The sequence below is a fragment of the Sceloporus occidentalis genome, unplaced genomic scaffold (genome assembly GCF_023333645.1).
Source record: "Sceloporus occidentalis isolate IW3139 unplaced genomic scaffold, rSceOcc1.0.p SCAF_214, whole genome shotgun sequence".
Classification (NCBI taxonomy): domain Eukaryota; kingdom Metazoa; phylum Chordata; class Lepidosauria; order Squamata; family Phrynosomatidae; genus Sceloporus; species Sceloporus occidentalis.
The window spans coordinates 1,306,793-1,326,636 of NW_028317194.1; the positions used below are offsets into that span (position 1 = coordinate 1,306,793).

Genomic DNA, 19,844 nt, shown 5'->3' on the forward strand with positions numbered 1-19,844 from the left:
TGGAGGAGCTGATAGTGTTACATGATGTGATCACAAACCTAACGGTGTGCGCTCCGGATCTACGTCTGCATCTCATCCATCCCCATAAATAATTCACCCCCCCCAGCCAACAAACGAGCCGACTTCACGCCTTTGGCTCCTGGGAGAAATGATGTCATCGAAATATCTTTCATCGCGCTGAGAGGTTTAATGACATAAGTGGAAAATTATGCAGGATGAGAACGAAACCGCCATTTAAATAATAATTATTTAAACGTTTATACGGCGCTGACACGTTTATTGGGGGACACCGCGGAACCCCGAACCCCCGGCACGCTTCCAGTCTCGGTTTCTTACGCTTTCTGAGTGTCTTGAGTGGGTCAATATACAAAATATTAAAAAAATGTGCCTGACCAAGACAGGTGCATGCTGGGAAATGATTTGTTCCTGCACAACAGGGGCGATAGAAGTGAGTTATTGAAACGTCTTGAAACTTTGTAACACAGAAAGTTACGAGTTTCTCCCGCTGTAACGACTCAAACCTTAATCAGTCGTTGATCTCGTCTTAGATTCAGGAGCCGTATGTCTATCCCATGCATGTTTAATACCCTCACTGTATTACCCTCTACCACTTCTGCTGGGAGGCTGTTCCACTGATCTACTACTTCCTTACGTTACACCTTAAGGACACATTAATAAAACAGGCTGCTTGGGGAACTTTTAAATAAATAAGTCTGTAGAATAATGAATACAAGACCAGAGCTGAAATCACACGGGAGGAAGAAACGGCCTAAGAGGGGAAGCCGAAAGGAAGCGAGAAGGAATCCAAACAGAGCAGAGGGGGCCGCAGGCGGATGTCTCGGGCCTCTGGATACTCTCCTCTAACAGGGTTCACATCTCCTGGAAGCCCAGAACCCGCTTGCTTCCTGCCGGCCGGCGCTGATCATCATCTCTCGGAGAGAAACTGAGCACAAAGGGGTCTCAGAACGCGAGGGGCCCGGAGGAAGCGCCTGCACCGGCTGACGTACTTCTTATTGTGTCTGGCCCAGGCTGCTCTCACGGTTCCTGAATTTGGGCCAAAAGCTTCAGAAAGAATTAACCTTGAGCTGTGGTTTTTCCCAGCGATTGGGGGGGCAGAGTGGGCCAGAAGCAGCGAACTGGGGCGGAAATACCCCCCCACACCATACACACACGGTGACGAGGTTTAGGAGGGGCGTCCGTTCCAAGGTGTTTTAATTATTTTGCATTAAAAAAGAGTAAACAAGTAACCGTCAGAAAGTCAAAGTCTCTCCGTAGAGATAAAGCTGCCAAGAATATCCGGATTTCCCAGAAAAACAAGAGCAGCGCCAGAGAGCTCGAAATTCCCATCGCGAGACCGATGTGCGGGCAACAGACGGGTCCCGGTACCCGGGCACGGGGGGTAGGGGCAGGTCTGTCCGGGGTCAGGGTAAATAAGCAGATTCATGCGGTACTGGGGCAGATTCTAGCTGTGACGTTTCAGAGCCAATGCCGAAGGGGCAGATTGTTGGGTTTATTGGGCAGAATCCGAACAGATTCCCAGGTTTAATGGATGCCTTCTTGGGGGGGGTCTAATGGTTACGCAGGAAGAGTCGTTGGGTAACAGGGGTAAGTTAAATGGCATTTCCACAGGGTAAAGGGGCAGATTGTTGGAGTAATTGGGTGGATTCTCATGTTGATGAGGTTCTCGGGACAGAGGGGCAGGTTCTCGGGACAGAGGGGCAGGTTCTCGGGACAGAGGGGCAGGTTCTCGGGACAGAGGGGCAGGTTCTCGGGACAGAGGGGCAGGTTCTCGGGACAGAGGGGCAGGTTCTCGGGACAGAGGGGCAGGTTCTCAGGGAAAAGGGCTACGTTTTCATCCGATTCCCATATCTCATGTGATCTGCCCCAGCACCGGCACTAATACCCTTGCCCGGGGCTAAGTTGACAAGCAGCTCTCTACCCCTGGAAAGGGTATATCTCTGTGTATAATGGAGCCGCCTCGGGAGGCAGCTCTAAGTGGGTCTCACATTTCCATAGAATAAAGGGAGACGCTCTGAACGGCCCCCGGCTACACATCTGAACTTTTCTCACCGTATCAGAAGGTGGGCCGATGGACACGTCACCAATGATTTGCCCCACCTGTCAGCACTGCCCCCACGTCACGCACTCCTCGGCTGTGTAGGAAATCACTCCGTATCCTAAAAAGAACCCCCATCTCCTCCACCCCGCCATATCTCTCCCTTCCCAGCCTCGGAGTCTCGGGACCCCCCCAGCTCATTCCCACCGCCCTTGGGAACACCGGTTCCCCTCTGTGCCGTCTCTCTCAGTAGCTCCCGGGGGAACTTGGAGAAATAATGGTGTCCCAGCGGGGGTCAGAGGGCCGACCTCTCGCCGAGTCAGAGAAAAGGAGGCTGGTGGGAATGGGGAGAGAGGAGAGGCTCGCAGGCAGGAGCCCCAACCCTGGGATTTTTATACCCCCCACAACGGCATCCAAAGGGCTACGTGACCTGCTGCCTCACCTCCAGTAATAATAAATGCATAAAAAAAACATCAATGCGGACAAAAATTGCAGAAAACTGGATATTTTTGTTAACTCTCAGCAAATGAATTTAACTGCTGAATAAATAATCAAAAGAGCAGGGATTTTGGGGGCAGAAATTCTAAGGCCACGGAGGCAAGAAGCGCATGTTCCCAATTAGTGGGTTCCTGGGGAGTATTATATCCGGGGTCCGGACAGGGGGTTCCTGGGGAGTATTATATCCGGGGTCCGGATGGGGGGTTCCTGGGGAGTATTATATCCGGGGTGCGGATGGGGGGGTTCCTGGGGAGTATTATATCCGGGGTCCGGATGGGGGGTTCCTCGGGAGTATTATTTCCGGGGTCCGGATGGGGGGGGTTCCTGGGGAGTATTATATCCGGGGTCCGGACCGTGGGTTCCTGGGGAGTATTATATCCGGGGTCCGGACCGTGGGTTCCTGGGGAGTATTATATCCGGGGTCGGGACGGGGGGGTTCCTGGGGAGTATTATTTCCGGGGTCCGGATGGGGGGTTCCTGGGGAGTATTTTAAAGACGAGACCAAAGACTGATTAAAGTTTGAGTCATTAAACCAAGAGAAATGGGCGACTAGACGGGCCGACGGGGGCCGATTTGCCAGCAGGTTCTGTGTTTTTAGGTTTCTGCACCTACCAGGGCAGTTACTTCCCACTGCCGGGATCTGGAAGCCGGATCCTGACACTTTTGCCTTTGCTGCCCTCTCATGTCTGAAAGAGACTTTAAGTCCTTGGCACAGAATTCTCATTCTGTCGGCCTCATCCCATGCGCGTATAAATGCCTTCACTGTATTAGCCACTACCACCTCTGCTGGGAGGCTGTTCCACTTTCTCGCCTGAAGATAAGGCTGTATGGCCCCTTGTGTAGAGCAAATTACAGACTGCATGAGATCAGAAAGCAAGGCATTCAACGCGTGCCGACCCGGCTGCAGCCGCCGCGCGGTCAGGACAGGCAAACCCCCGGCCCTGACAACGTGTTAGTATGTAGCGAGACGCGCCGTCTGCCGCCGCGTACGTGTTCTTATTTTCTAGCAGTCTGAAACGCGCTGGGGAGTACAAGATAAAAAATAATAAGAATGTATCGCGCCTAAAAGTGCTTGGAATTTACCCAAATCCAGCTGGAACGGTACAGCGAGTGGGGCTGGTGTGTGACATCATCACTGCTCATGTTGGTGACATCCCTCTGACCTGGCACCTGGGGGCCCATGGTGTGTAGGGGGTTAATGCTTGCGGGATTGTGATGGGAAGATGGTGATGGGGAGTGATCAGGCGGGGGGGGGGGGACACCTTTTCTCGGAAGCCATCGCTGATGAGGCTACAGCTGCTGCAGGCCTGGCGAGCATCACACGTGGGAATGGAGATTATGGGAACCGCCGGAGGGGCCGCCGCCGGCCCCACAAACATCACCCTGCTACACATTAAATGGGCTACGATATTCTGCCAGCGAGCTTTATCCTTGCCGTGTCTTCCTCACCTTCTAGAGGTTAACAGACCGGCGTATCAGACGCAAAAAGTCCAATTAAATCCTTCCCGGAAGAAAAAAACCCGTCGGTTGCCAAGAGGATTGCTCTACTTTTACCCACTTCCATTAAAAAACTGCCGTTTATGCGGAACCCTCACTCTGATAATATCATTACTTTAATAGTGTTTTATTGCTCTTGGCTTATACCTAGCTGATATGTTGCAGACACATGGAACAGCCTCCCAGCAGAAGTGGTAGAGGTTAACATGAAATCATATGCGTAAATATCCTAATAATAATTTCATTAGATGGTGCATGTGGCTCTCGTACGGTTCGTATATAATGCATTTGGATGAGATCTGCATCTAGGGTAACAAGCGGGGTAGAGGGGCAGCTGGGAGGGGGCAGTTACACAGGGGTTCAAGTTCCCCTTTATCTGTCTGCACCCTGCATGTACACAGCCTGACAGGGTTTATGCCCCCACGGCCCGCAGTATACTCGGCTGTAACTGTCGGGGGGTTCAGAGACACCCCTAAACTCCAGCTGCAGACCCCGCGTTCCCAGATCTCTAATGAGCGCGTAACTCCTTCAGCGCCAGCGGGGCTGCGGGGAGAAGATCCAGCTGTTGGGTTTATGACATGCAGCTGTGGAAGCGCCTCGACACTTCTCCTTCCGATCTCGCTCCCTCGCGCTTCCATTCATTCCCCGGCCAATTAAACGGCAGCCTCTGGGAGCAGAAACTCCGTTAACCCTGCCGGGCCTGGCATTCCGGCAGACGCCCTCCACGGCCCCAAACAGAATGCGCCAGCCTATCCTCGGCAGACTGGGGTGTGAGAAGTGTCACGTCCCTCATTACAGGTTACGGTTACTTCATCCGAAGGAGGCTTGGGTTTTAGAAGCCACAAAGGTCGGTTCTGGGGGTTAAATTATGAGCAGTCGCCATGGAAACCAAAGATAAATTCCATCACTATATTTGAAGTTCTACAAACAATACATTGTAACAGTTATTGCACTGATTTAAAGGGAAAATCACAACAGGGAAAAATGACCAAAAACATTCAAAATGAACTATAATATTAACCCCCACCCTCTGAGTGCGGGTATCAGGACCGTCTCGGGCAATCTAACGCGGTTCTCTTAGTCAGCAAAGGTATCAATCAATTTTCTTTCTGCGGCTAACATGAATAACTATATGCCTGCCCTTGGCTATCATCTGAAACCCTTCGGTCAGTGAAATAGTTAATGCCTCGGGGTGAAATCAGATACCCCAATGACTTGGAATGCAAGCGCTGGGGACTGCCAGCCGATGCTGTGTGCTCTCACGCCACCTCTGGTCAATGAGCGGAACTGCGCCCCCCAAAACGGGTCCATCTCACCCAGAACCTTTAAGAACCAGCAATGTCCTACAGAGAAAGAGCCGGTGGCACCAGCGAACCCGACCCTTAATATAAATCACTATTACAGGCATTCGGACGCAAAAAGGACAGAAACAGAAAAATGACCAAAATCATATTTGTACCCCTTTCTTGTGAGCCAATGAGACACCTGCTTGTGCGTCTTTATAAAAAGACGCAGTGGGATCTGAGGACGTTAATAAGAAAACAGTAATGATAATGTGACCTTTCGCTATCATGATTGTGACTACCGAGGTCTAGGGGTCACCGGCCCTTGGCTACTCACAGAACGGCACGGGCAACTAATATCACTCTTTTTCAAGTAATGTCGCAATACGAAGGGATGATGATACTTTGGAACGTTAGAATTTGCTCTCTGGGCTTTTGTACACGGCTAGCAGCCCGTATTTTGGGTAGAAATCCCCCCTAAGCACCATTCTAAAGAGAGCAATTAGAAAAGCATACATTAAGATCAGCGTAAAGGGCAGAAGCGAGGGTCTGGCACGCCGGTCGCTACATGCGGCTTTGTCCGTCAGGAATGAGCTTTATTAATGAATAATAATACATCTTTGTTAAGCCGCGCATGGTGGTTTATTGCCGGCAATGACCAGGGCAGGTCGGGTGATATAAAGGCATCGCTAACTCTGGAGTGGAAAGCAGCGCATTCTCTGCAAATGAAAGGGCGAGAGGGGGGTTACCCCATGCGGATGTAAATGAGGGGGCAGCCATAAAGCCGAGCGGAGGGCGTTGGGTGGATCTGGTGGCCGGTGGGGTCCGGAGAGGGGAGGAGATGGATGCCGCTTTCTGAAAAGCCCAGGAATTTATAACGCGTATTCATGACCGACGCGTTCAAAGGGGCTGCCAACAAAGGAGGCCGGGAGCCGAGGCCGCGCTGTCAGGACCTCGTTATACCCTCTGGAATGTCCTCTTCTCAGGACGAACCCCCAGCAGCCCATCAATGGAATTGCCCCAAAGTTAGGATTCTATCATTAAGTGCAACTTCCATTCACCTCCGGCTACTGGGGGGGGGGGGTTAAGAGGACGATCTGCCCTAAATGCTTGGGGGTTTTGTGCAGTCGGATGCAGCCATTATTTCCTTGGGACACAATTGCTGGTCACAGAGCTCATATATAAATATATATACATACTGGGGGGGTATATATATATATATATACATACACACACACACACCGGGGGGTCCCCACTTCCGAGCGCACAGGCAGAATCAGGAGGCATTTGTAACAGGTAAAGACCCCGGTGATCAGACGGAGACAGCGGCCGGTAATTCTACGTCCTCGCGTCTCTTATTCACTGCAATAAAAAATAACGAAGTTTCCGCGGCTGTTTGGAAGCTACTGTCTCGCTTCCCCTCAGCCGACTAGATTGTAAGCTCCCGCGAGCAGGGCTGGAACGTACTGATCTCTCAGAATGACACGGCGAGGACTCCATATAACGGATCCCGCACGGAGGCTGATAAAAGGCCGTTGCCTGCCAGTTCCCCGATAAAATAGAAATGAAATCTCTATATTTTTTCTGCTATCCCGTATTCCTACCCCCTATCCGTGCCGCCATTCTCTATGCCTGCTCTAGATTGTGAGCTCTGTGGTTAAGATAACACTTAACAGTGCAAATAGAAATGCTAATTCAGAGAGCATTAACCCAAATAACAGGACACCTGGATCAGACAGGTATGTAGAATAAATCTGCCCCCAGGCCATGGGGTCTGAATAGTGCACTGAGTGGGGTATGTGGCCTGGGGGGCGGGGGAGGAGGGGGGATTCGCATGCTTCTCACAGGTCAGTACTGGGTTTGAATGGGCGGAGAGTGGGAAGGAAGGGTTTATTCATTAACTAATTGGAAGGTAATTAAGCCTTCAAAAGAAATGCACTGTAAAGAGAGGCGGCCCCCCACCCCCCGCGACAGATCGAGTGGAGAAATCCAAGATCGAGCGTGAAACGGGGCGCGGGGTGCGGGGCGCTCACCTAAAATCACTGGCAGCAAACGCACATCAACGTTAAATATCCTAATGATAAGGAAGGGGGTTCGAGTTCGTACGCGTCGGACGTCACGCCGTGACACAATGTTACAGCTTCCTAAATACGTTTAACAACTGGGGCAATTGTGTTAAAATGACACGGCAGCCACCATGACCTCATCAGAGTCCCCTCTATGTATTCACAGGAGACTCGTTGGGCCGCACAGTAACGCGCACACTCATCTCCAGGCAATTCCGACTCAAGAGGTCCAGGGGGTCTAACTAGACCCTCAAACACATGTGCAAGAAGCCCCCCATCCATTTCAATCCACGTGCTTTTCCACCAGCGACTGGCTGATTCAAGACGCCAAAACCGGCGAGAAATGCAATCAGCGGAGAAGGAGGAAATATTATTTATGCATTTACAGGTAAATAATCAAATAAATTGTGTGCATTTTTCATCGGTGGGGCTGTTTGGGGTATTAGACCCGGAAAAAAGCGCCCGGCTCCTGGAGACGACAAATTCCAGTCCACCGTTTCCATTTTGGATGTAAAGACAAAAAGCGAAGGGAAAGGAACCGGGAGACCCACAGAAGGACCCTCGGGCCGGCACAAGTGGAAGGCCAGGCAGGGAGTTAATAGCCCCCCGAAGGGGCATTAAGCAGCAGACTACATGTCTTTGGTTAAGGAGGGGGGGGCGACTTCAGTCTTGATTTTTACAGCTGACTCTTCAAAAACTGATCGGACCAAAACCAGGGCAAACAAGCTGTGCGTTAATACCCCGGAGACCGGCGGGGAACAAAACACACGCAGATCTCGTCTCTCGGCCGGCGGAGTTTAAGGACCCCGAATCTGGCTGCCTTCCCCGTCCCTAACCTTCACGGCCTGCTGCGGAGGTCTTGGCAGGGGATACGGGGGGACAGCGTGTGGGAAATACCCCGGATATTACATGTCAGGCTAGGGTATGCGCAGAAAAGCCCCGGCACGACGACACCTCGCAGCCTTTGTGAACGCACAGCGGGGAAGACCCGTGGGACGCGCATAGCATTTCCTCCCGAAGTCACTTGTGACGGCGCTATTACACGGTGACGCTCCCCCCGTTCCAGCCGGGAGATATTACGGGGTCTGTTTATAAAAATCAATCCCGGTACAAAGTTTTAAAAGCGGAACATTCCCTGTCTGGTAGCCGAACGCGAGGTAACCATTAAAGCGCATCCGCCGGGGCCATAAATGTTTGTTTCTTGAAATAACGAAGCCGCGCCAGGACTCTTCGCTTGCAGAGCCTCTCGCTTTAATCTCAGGTATCTTGCGGTTTGAATTGCAAACCAGAAAAACGTGTTCTGAAAAACCGATTCGGCGCGGAATGCGTTCCCACGTCCACGGATCGCATGAATGAGGTTATTCATTCACAGCGCGAGTGCCGGCGAGCCTGCGGAATCGCGTAAAATATCCACAGCGGCCCACAGCAGCTCTCTCCGGACGAGCTGGAATTAAACGCGACAGCCCAGAGCTGGCCACTGAGATTCCGAGGCACGTACGGCACTGCCGGATCTTACATGCCAGCCACAGGGGGAGCCAGCCACGTCACAGACGTATTTCGTTGGTCTCGTCTTAGATTCAGGAGCCGTGTGTCTATCCTGCGCATGTTTAATCCCCTCACTGTATTACCCTCTACCACCTCTGCTGGGAGGCTGTTCCACTTATCTACCCTCCTCTCAGTAAAAGGAAACGCCTTCCATTCCATCTCTAGTGTTAGATTCTGGTCTCTTGTAACTTTTCTCCTCCTTTGAAATAAATTCCCTCCTTTGTTAATAAGTTGTATGGATTTAGGATAATTATAAGCAAGTGAAATAATTACATGTCAGACGATTATAAACCCTTTCTGCCCTGATTAACCGCAACATTAACTATACCGGCTATGCATGTACAGGAGCGGAATATATCGAGACCTTGCGTATCACAGACACACTGGTTCTCCTTAATGTTCAGCCTGGGAAGGCTTCCGGCTCTCCCCATACCCCCCGCGAGAGATTCCCGTGATCCCCTCAGCATCAGACATTAGCGGATATTGGACAGCGAGTCCAGAACGCAAGCAGAACGCCCAGAACGCAAGCAGAACTGAAGATCAGAGGCGTCTCTTACCTGGCAGCGGCTGAAGACGTCTTTGAGGGTGACGCGGATGTTGAAATGTTTCAGGACGTTGATGGCCTGCTCCCGCGCCTTCTCCGAGCAGTTCACCCGGAAACATCTTCCTTCCCCGACCTGGGAACGCAGCTGCGAATGGGGAGCGGAGAGTTATTCCCCCGCCATTACTACTCCGAATTATACAGTACCGGTATCAGAGACTAAGACCCAGGAATTCTATTACATACTACATGTTCAATGCTCCCCCAATCATTAATGAACGCATAGAAAAGACTATATACGCCGAAACCTTATTCTGTACAGCAAGGGAGCTCCATGCACCCCTAGTGCAGAAGTCATTGCTCTAGGATACGCCATGAAGTGTGCACGCGCGTACGCACCCACCCGCGCAGCGTGTCATTTATGTGTATATACGTTCCCTTCTCTACATGGTGAGGTTCACGCCTCGTATCAGCCGCAGCGGCACCACACTCCGGAATACTCACCGTCTGGTAAGGGAAGCCACACGTCAGGATGACCCGGCCATCTTGTCGGGCGATCTGTAAGATAACGGACGAGTCATAAGGACTCTAACGCCACAACCCAGAGAAACGGGTTCAACCGCCAGCCCGCGCTCCAGCATTGGGACCAGACGGCCGATTCCGAGCCGCGCTACGCAGTACGGGCGCTTCCTCACCTCGGCGGCTCTTCTGTGGTCATCATCGTTGTCCAACATCAAAACATCGACCCCTAGGCAGCGCAGGTATCGGCCCAGGCCCTGAAGCATGTTATCACAAATTACACTGAACTCCCGGGGGGACAACGGCCGCTCTGGGGATGGACTGTAAGTCTCCTCGGAGGGACGCTCCAAAATCTGGGAAAAATATATAATAACAGACTGCATCTCATCCCAGCGAATCAAAGCCAATGGAAATCATGAAGAATAATTTAAAAACGTGCTTATTGTATAAAACAAGTAAAAATCACCACCTTGTCTATGACCCGTACCTGTTTTTTGGCACTGGCGCTCTCCCTGTAGTGCGGGTTTTCCGGGCTCTTTTGGGATACGGAGGGACCTTTGAAAGACTCTTTGAAGTTAGCGTTGAGTCCAAATTGCTCTGGGTGCAGAGACAGGGCTTCGTAAACCCCCAGCAGACAATACGCATCAGCAGCTGGGGCGAGAAAGCATATAACATGTCACCAGACCAGAACCCACCGGGGGGGTGATTCTAATGTCATTGCCCCGTTTAAAAGGCAGAGACACGTAAACTTTAGTGTAAAAGAAAAGAAAAATGTTCATCTACAGACGTTGCCCGCAATGGAATAAATCTAAAAACCCAAATCCCAGTTCTGGGCAGACCCTGAGATATTGACGGTATTATCTGAACACAGGTTACTGCTGGGGTCACAATTATGGTGGGAACAGTGGGATAAAATAGGTTCATTCCGGGTGTGAATGGGGTCACCTATGTCCAGGTAAGAACACAGCCAACATCTCTAGTGAACAGACAGAATATAAACATCTCCAGGATGAAGATCTCTGCCCGTTGACCACGTTGGCTATCGGGACACTTTCTGTTCTTAGGGCCGTATCGTGCCCCCCCTCTAGTACCTGCATACAGGATCTGATCTTCCCGCAGGGGGCGTTTGTCCCAGTTTGATATTTGCTCCGTCTTGTCTAATGGTTTTCCCAACACATCTTTCACTAGGAGGCTTAGTCCTTTTTCCGCTTGCTTTGAAATATTGTCTCCGCTTGAACCGTCAAAGACGTCCACGGGCCCGCTGGGTTCCCTGGATCTACGGTGGGTACGCAGGAGCTGTGAATAAAAGGAAGCGGTTCCGTTAATTCACGGCTGGGTCTGGGGCCAAAGGTGAGTAACGAGTCTCAGGCCACCATTTTCTATATGTATGATCCAGTCTACCTCTCCTCCATCATCGCAACACATCACACGTCACAAACGTACCTGTTTATGTATCGCAAACAGGTCTACAACCCGTCGCCTCTCCTTTTCTAGTCCCTGAAATGCGTTGTCAGTGGAATCCAGGCTTTGCAGGTCTCCTAACATGTCGTAACCTAGAGAATTTTTAATTGGGGGGGGGGAATAGATTTAGTAATTTTTTTTTTCCCCTCGAGTAGCGCTATTCTAAATGAGACCGAAAAGCACATGATATTAACCTAGCTTTGTGACTGTGGGAGACAAGAACAGGTCCCTGATGAAGCCGGTGAGTTGTCCCTTTTTATCTTTGATCTCCTCCGTGTCCGTCAGGTTTTCTGGCAGCAGATCCAGCAGAAAAACGGCCTCCTTTACCGCCACTTGTACTAAGGATACGTTTGGCCTTCCCAGACCTCCAAACAAGGGTCTCCACTCCATGTCCACCCCGACCACCTGTCCGTCCTACAGGGCGACATACAGAACCATCATTGATGAACCATTCAAACACGACGGTGGCACGGCATTGATATCCTATAACCTGGTTTCTATCTTATGGTCTCATCCCTGACCCCAGATCTTCCATCACACGGTCCAACTTTTACTTCACGCTTCAGCTTATGGCTCTAACGCATTAGCCCCACATGTCCTTGTTTAGTTTGCCAGTCCCTTGTTGAGACCCTGATGCCCCCCTCTCCTCCCCTGATGCCCCTCTCTCTTCCCCTGATGCCCCTCTTTTCTAGGAGGTCAGATGTTTGCTGGGTATGAGGGGATCGCAGGGTTCTACAGCCCTAAAAGCCCCGATAATGTGTATAGAAACAGCAGGAAACGGCTTTATAAACTAAACTGTGTTAAAATACATGATTCTGAATATTTACTGACATTTTACTGGGAGTTTCCTTCTGTTGGACTCACTCGCTAGCCAGTTGTGTTTCTGGGACGCTGCGGCCCAAACATTAGGCTAGATTAACGCTCCGGGAGGGCATTTGCCGGCGTCTCCCCGCAGCGTGGCTGTTACCTGCAGCACTAGGTCTCTGCAGAGGGTCAGATCCGCAGAGCTTTGCACAAAGTAGACGGCGTCCCTGGGAATGGGAAGCTGGTAATACTGCTCCTTCCTGGACTGCAGATCGTCACGGCTTTTGTCGGTGTCCGGCAGCCTGTAACATTGAGCAGAGCTGGGGAGAAACGCACTTATCATTAATAAAACCTCTGGGAAACCGGGACGGAGGAAGTCGCTGTGACAAGGTGAAATATCTGGGATTTCAGCCCCAGAAAAAAGAGAAACGGAGAAACATAAATAACGACATTATTGCCGAAGCTCGAGGGGAGTCTGACTTTGGCTTCTGCATTTAAACGGGATTAATATAATTGGAGCTCAATGCAGTTCTTTAAAAAAAACCCTCATAATTCCTTTTTTACCCCTCATTCCTTTACCGAGCCCACCCAACATTATTTATTGATTTTATTCCGCAGCGCTTTACCCGCTTTCTTGCGTTTTACGGCATTCATCATAAAACACAATAAAACTTTACTGTGCAAAACGTGGGAATTTAGTAATAGAAAAGAAAGCGTCCCTGATCGCACACCCAGCAAGACACACACGTATCATGTATGTAGCGTGTCCTAACACATACTCCGGGATCATGCCAGTACAGCATAAAGGTGAATAATGCACAGAACCGTCTTTAGGAATTTGTTACATTTCCATTCATTTCGATGCCGTCTTCTATATTTACACATTCCAGGAATTAAAATAATAAGCATTTACTAACCCGCTAATAAGCCGAAGCGTCATTTGGATTCGTTTAGTCCCGCATTTTTGGACATTTTATGTTTAATTAGCCGAATAAATAAAAAAACGGCTCTCATACGGTGTCTCCGCGAGCCGCCGTCTGGACTTTAAAGTGTTAAATCCCATCTGCAAACAGACAGCTGATCTCACGGACATTCCCCCGACAGACATGTAAGTGCCGGAGCCTGTGGCTTTCCTTGGGCCCGTCAGAGCCCGGGCTGGCTCGTCGGGGACCCGCGGTTCCCACGCCGGCCGTACACTGCGTTACTGTGTGAGCAGTCACTGGCCGGCCTTGTGCTCCGGCTGCTGGCTCGCTCGCTCGCGGGTCTGTTGTGCAAACAGCATACAAAGCGTCCCGTGTTTGTGCGTCTGTGCGGAGAAGTCAATATTTGTGCACACTATTTAGCGACGGGGCGCGTTTTCGGGATTTGGATCCGGACGGGCTCCGAGTGCCAGGCAGGGGTGATGGTGCTTGTTTGCGCTGTGGCTTTGGAGCCTGGGAAACGGCGTTCTCACACGCCCTGACCCCGCGGCCGCGCCACCTGAGCGGTGGGAATGGCTTCGGTACACAGGATCTCGGCATCCTTCTCAGACCTGAGCCCGGGAGACTCCGTTCCCACGCGGGTAACCCTTCTCTCCCCTGAGATCCATACCTGATCGCATCCTAATTCCCGTGGGATCCAAAGCCACCTTCACTGTAACACATCAGGACATCCGTCAGCAGCACAGATCCCTCGTAATCCTTACAGGATCTACCCTAATGGTAAGCGGACACCCTGCCATACAGTCCAGAAAGGCAGGTAATGCCCCAAAACTATTCTTCTAGGAGAAAATGTAGACATTCAAAAGGAATACAATCTTTTTTTGTCTGCCTGTTTTCGGATCGCTGTATATACCAGGTGTATCAGGTGTATCGAAAGAACGTACAAAAAGGTGTTTTTTTTTGTAGAAAAGTTTGGTTCGGATTATTATTAATACATTTATTTTGCCACGTCATATTCCACAGAGCTGAATGATGAGATTCCGGCTCTTTCCCCTTATCTTGCTGCTCTGCTATAAAACAATCAGCAGCATTTCTCGAGCGATGTATTTCCAGCTAAATCTCTGCTAAAAACTAGAAATAATGACAGTTTACGGCAGAGCGTCCCCGGGGCTCCTTCCAGATGTTTGGAGGAAGCTCAGACGCAGACTTTGGCTCCATATCCATCGTTTCCTATTAAACCCGGGTTTTCTGAGCAATGCGGCAACATCACGGATACGTATAGAGGGATCAATAGCAATAAATCTGGTAACATTTTAACAAAGCTGACGCTTTGTGGAGATCTACGTCTGATTTGCAAAGCTTAAGGATGTTTTTTTGTAAGAAAAAAAAATACGTTCGTCGTCGTATCCTCAAAATAAAGGCCGCGTTCTGAAGGGTCTCCTCCAAACAAACCCTGGTTACAGACCAAAAGTTCTAAAAAGAGGCCAGAATGAATTATAGATCCCCAGAAGACCAATTCCGCCTCTGATCTCCTCCGAGGTCTTGTTTACAGAAAGTACAAAAAAGAAGCCAGATGTGCAGAAAAAGGGCATTTGGGAAAAACCCAAAATCACAAAGATTTCGGTTTCTTTAAAGCAGATTTTTGCCGAAGCATTAATGCGATCTGTAAGCGGTACGGATCGGGAAGTCGTCGGTGGCTCGTCCTTCGTAAATGTCAGATTCCAGGAAACCCAAAACGAGCAGCGAATGAGCTGAAACCCGTGTTTCTTATTCCTCTCCTAACTGCTAGATACATTTGACATCGTCCCCATCGTCACTTACTTCTCCTGGATACACAGGTCGTTCAGGGCGTCTGCCACGTCTGTAGGTAGAACCTCCACAGGGATCCCTGATTTTAAGGCCCAGCGGCTGGCGGTTTCCACGCCACAATATCGGACGATCAGATCAATCGCTTGTTCCTGGAGCCATCGATTCTCCCGCACCGTGTTCTGCAAAGCAAGCAAACATGGCAGCCTTTACACAGCTCCATGGGTTGGGGAGCATTTAACCCACATTAATCGGATGCCCCCCTTAAATATCACGCGTAATGCCCCTCTCTCCTCCCCTGATGCCCCTCTTTTCTCCCCCGATGCCCCTCTTTTCTATGGGCTCAGAATGTTTGCTGGGTATGAGGGGATCGCAGGGTTCTACGGCCCTAAAAGCCCCGATAATGTGTATAGAAACAGCTTTATAAACTAAACGGGGTAAATAAACCCCATTATTCTTCTTAATACCCTGCCCAGTTACCCAAATACCCCGCAATAGGACACAGGGAATAAATCACTCACTCAAATACCCTAAGAGAGAGATCACAGGGTTTTGTCACTACGGGGGCACCAACACAATATTTTCTCGTAATACTTTTCTCGCAATTCTGCTATTTTTTATTGAAATATAACATAAATTCAGCAGGAGTAACCAAAAAATGGTTTGCAGAGTTGTTAAAGTTGTGCAGTAGCCATAGCAACCAAAAGGGTCTTCCTGGCGACTGCTCCATATCTATAACTCTGCTCCTGATTGACTCCTTAATGCTTTAGGAATAAGAACAGTATCGTAGTCTTGCGCTGATCGGATACAGAGCGGCATCTGGAAGCAGGAACAGAGCTTTCAAGCCACAAAAAGAAGCCCCCCATCCCGCTCCTGCGCGGCTGAACCATGTGGGGTCACAGACAATAGCGTGGGACCTGCTTAGGATTTCACCGCCAGCATCTAGCGAGCTAATAAGGTGTTTAAAGATGGCATTGTGTGCGGTAACCAGACACCCGGGCTAACGTCCCCAGGGTACAGACACATATAGCGAGGGGGGAGGCGTGATTTCCATTGTGTCAGCCCTGGTCAGCACAGCCTTGTAAACACTACCCATTCACCTATTCAGATTACACAGGTGTGAAATCCAGACGATCAATCACTGGCTTTACCGTAACATAAAACTTCTGGGGGGGTTTAAGACTCTGAGGGGTTTTTTTTTTTAAACAAATTAACCCGTAAAAATATCACTGCCAGAGCGCGGTCCCCCTGACCCGCAGAGCTCCCGCGCCTTCTGCGTTATAGTGAAATCTGTTCCCTTTAAACAAATAATAATCATGGGGAGAGAAAACGAGGCTTAACGCGCAACTGGGACGGTAATAAAGTTACCTGCACGTGGTCCGTCCAATTTTCATAAGTCATGGTTTTCTAGGAGTAAAAATATATATTTATTAGTCAAATCATGTTCCTAATTATAAAAAACCTAAGCTACGTTTCCGTTTTTTTTTTTTTTTTTCATCCCCAAATGATGTAACGAGTCCTCATGTTGCTGCTCCGAGTAAACAATAGAATTCCATAGTCTTAACAAACCCTCGGACTCTCAGATATTCTCAGTGGTTTATTTCATTCCCGTGTTTATTCCAGAATTTGGAAAATGAAGCGGAACCCTCGAGATCCGGATCATTTTATGATACATGTTTGTGATGATGAGAGGTTAATAAGCCCGTGTGGCCCCCCTGGGGTCAGACCTCCCTCGCAGTAATTGCCCCGGTACATACCTCCACAAATCTCTTGTACATGAGGTATTTCAGGGTCCCCAGGTGTCGCTGGTTAATTAGGTTTGTGCAGAGAGCTGAAGGAGAGGAGACACAGAATGCATCGGAATAGATCCCCCAAGGACCCACGGAGTCTTTACACAACCAATCAAAAGATACATTCTCCAGACGGCGAAACGCAGCGGGGCCGAGGCGGTGCATCGAACCTCAACACAATATAGACAGGATTTTGGGGATTTGTACGTTTAACACCAATATGTTGGCTTACATGCTAAGAGTTATCCTAAAACTAATTAAATGAAACCCTTGCTTAAGGCAAAAGACCCCCCTGGGGTGGAAAAATAGCTGCATGAGATTCTGCAAGCAGGGTACGAGAAGGGGGTAGTTAAACGTGATGTGTATGGGGTGAGGACTCGGACCTGGGTCGAGCTTATGTTTCTCCAGCAGACGGAAGGCCAGCTTGCTTAACGTTTTCAGGTTCAGCTTGTCGGGTTTGACGGACGGGAGACCTTTATACTGTCTGCAAATACACAAAGAACATGCGCGTTCAGATTTACCTACAGCCATCAAAATCCGGAGACTTTCCTTCCATAGAGTCCAAAAATAAAGAAATAAGGAGGGCAATACACGGGGCATTAAGGGGCATGGAGCAAGACATGGGGTACCCTGTTGGGTTTATAACAGCAGATGATGTTGTTACCTGCTAACTTTCCTGGGGTTGAATGTAGAGTCACTCCAACTATCTAGCATCTGTACGAGCCTGCTCTGCAGCTCTGGGTATTCTGAGACGTACAGCTCGACAAGGTTAAACCTCTCCAGGAGCAGCAGCGGGGTGCACAACTGCAGAGAAACCAACGCGCTCTATTTGGGTTGCGGCAAAAGATGCTGTGCGTATCGCCTCCTTTCCTCGCTCTAACATGGAGCTTGTGTATAGCCTCCTTTCCTTGCTCTAACACGGAGCTTGTGTATAGCCTCCTTTCCTCGCTCTAACATGGAGCTTGTGTATAGCCTCCTTTCCTTGTTCTAACACGGAGCTTGTGTATAGCCTCCTTTCCTCGCTCTAACACGGAGCTTGTGTATAGCCTCCTTTCCTCGCTCTAACACGGAGCTTGTGTATAGCCTCCTTTCCTCGCTCTAACACGGAGCTTGTGTATAGTCTCCTTTCCTCGATCTAACACGGAGCTTGTGTATAGCCTCCTTTCCTCGCTCTAACATGGGGCTTTAACCAAGTTATGACTGTGTTTGTACATTAAAAACACGCTGTGGATTTGGAAGGCTTAGAATAATGGGAGTCGTCTCCCAACAGCAGCAAATCTAAATCAATGTCACTCAACCGCCGTTCCAAAGAACTTATTTCGAACTTTCATAACATGACATACACATTGTGATTCCACAGAATATACAACATTACACTATCATTTTTTAATCTCTAACTGGCCTTAAGTGCTCCTGATGGCAACTTCCAGAGCAGCGATTTTTTATTTCAGCGATAACAGGAAGTCAAGCATGCGAGCGCTAATCGCTTCCCCCATCTTGTATCAGAAAAGTTCACATAGAAGATTAGGTTCTGCTGTAAATGTTTCACTCACTTCTTCCATATCCAGATCTGGCTGGAGGTTCAGTCTGATGCTCAGAATAGCTGCCTATAAGGGAAAAAACTATTATCGTTCATTTCTATAGCGCCAACCATCTCCGCAGCACTTCCTACAGTCCCTACATTCAAAGGATCTGACAAAATTAGAACGGACAGGGTAAAGCGACCCGATACATTAGGGGAAGAGGGCTTGGCTCGTGAGCTTACAGAAGTCTATAGAAGATTTGGGGACCAATAAATCCAGCACATAAATCTTCCAAAACACCAGAGATCCTCCCAACGCTCATGACTTTCCCGCACCTCTAAGTAGGAGGACCATTCGTGTCTGTGGTCATTTTTCCCAAACCACTAGAAATACACCTGTAGGGTCACCTACCTACCTAGATGGCCCTGGGTGTGTCTGGGACCAATGCTCAACTTTTTTATTTTATTTTACAATTTTCCATATAATTTTATAAGATTTATTGCTAGAATTGATTCAGTTTAAATTTTTGGATTTTTTTTTCTCCGCCACCAGATATTTTTTTTTGGAGGCAAAGGGGCCAGTTTGAGGTTATTCAGGGGGACCCCTTGCTAATCAGGGCTGACAAGGGCCGGTATGGGCTTTCAGTATCAGAGGCAGCGAAGCACGGACAGACTGCCAGACTAGCCCTCTGTACGGGGACAATGGCTCTTCACTGCTGGAGGGGTTTGCCTGTGACAAGAGGCACCATTGTCCTCTCCCCTTCTGCCTTTTGGAGTGCAGGAGAGTCTCACTCAGCCGGCTGCAGACACTCTTTCAAAAGGCTGAAGTGTAACATAAGACTGCCGTGAAACACTAGCTGGCCTTCTGCTTTCTCCCTCATTCTTCTCAGACAGAGCCTGCCCCATTCAGGGGGTCTTCGGAGATTCGAAGCACTCCGTACGAGCCTCTGCCCCCACTGAATTCCACCATTGTCCATGTTTTAGTTCGGAGGCCGGGGGAGGGGACAGCGTGCACGGCAGCCATGTTGGATTCATGGGCACCCGTTTAACTCTATAAAACTCGTGTTTTTCTACACATTCCATGCTGGGGTAAAGGGAGTGGTGTGAACGTAGCCGAGGGGGGCAGTTTATTACGTTGAGTAAAGCGTGGAGTCCTAGTATTTACTAAGTGATTTCAGAAGCTTTTTAAACGTTGATTTCCGAAGCTCAAGATTTACGAATGGGTTTTCTGATCACACTTTCTCACTCCAATATCCGCTTACCTCTTTGTATTTGCCCATGCGCTGCAGGTGGGTCACGTGTCCAAGTAAAAAGGCCCTATCTGCCTCCTGGATCTGGTAGATGGAGCAAAGTTGGTCCAAAAGCTGACCCTCTGAGACCAGGTTAAACATGCGCGCTTGCAGTTTCTTCAACCTAGTGCCAGACTAACATCAAGAAACAAGAGGCCGATGTTATTCGGGGATAAAAGGAGAGGAGGCACAGAGCTGTGATATCACCACGCAGCCTCATATGCAAATGAAGGGGTAATTTACAGGT

The 19,844-nt window shown here is 49.5% G+C and overlaps 1 pseudogene; it reads right to left on the reverse strand.

The window, feature by feature from the left end:
• LOC149277476 (exonuclease mut-7 homolog) overlaps window positions 1–19,844 on the reverse strand; it is a 63,459-nt pseudogene that overhangs the window by 31,543 nt on the left and 12,072 nt on the right.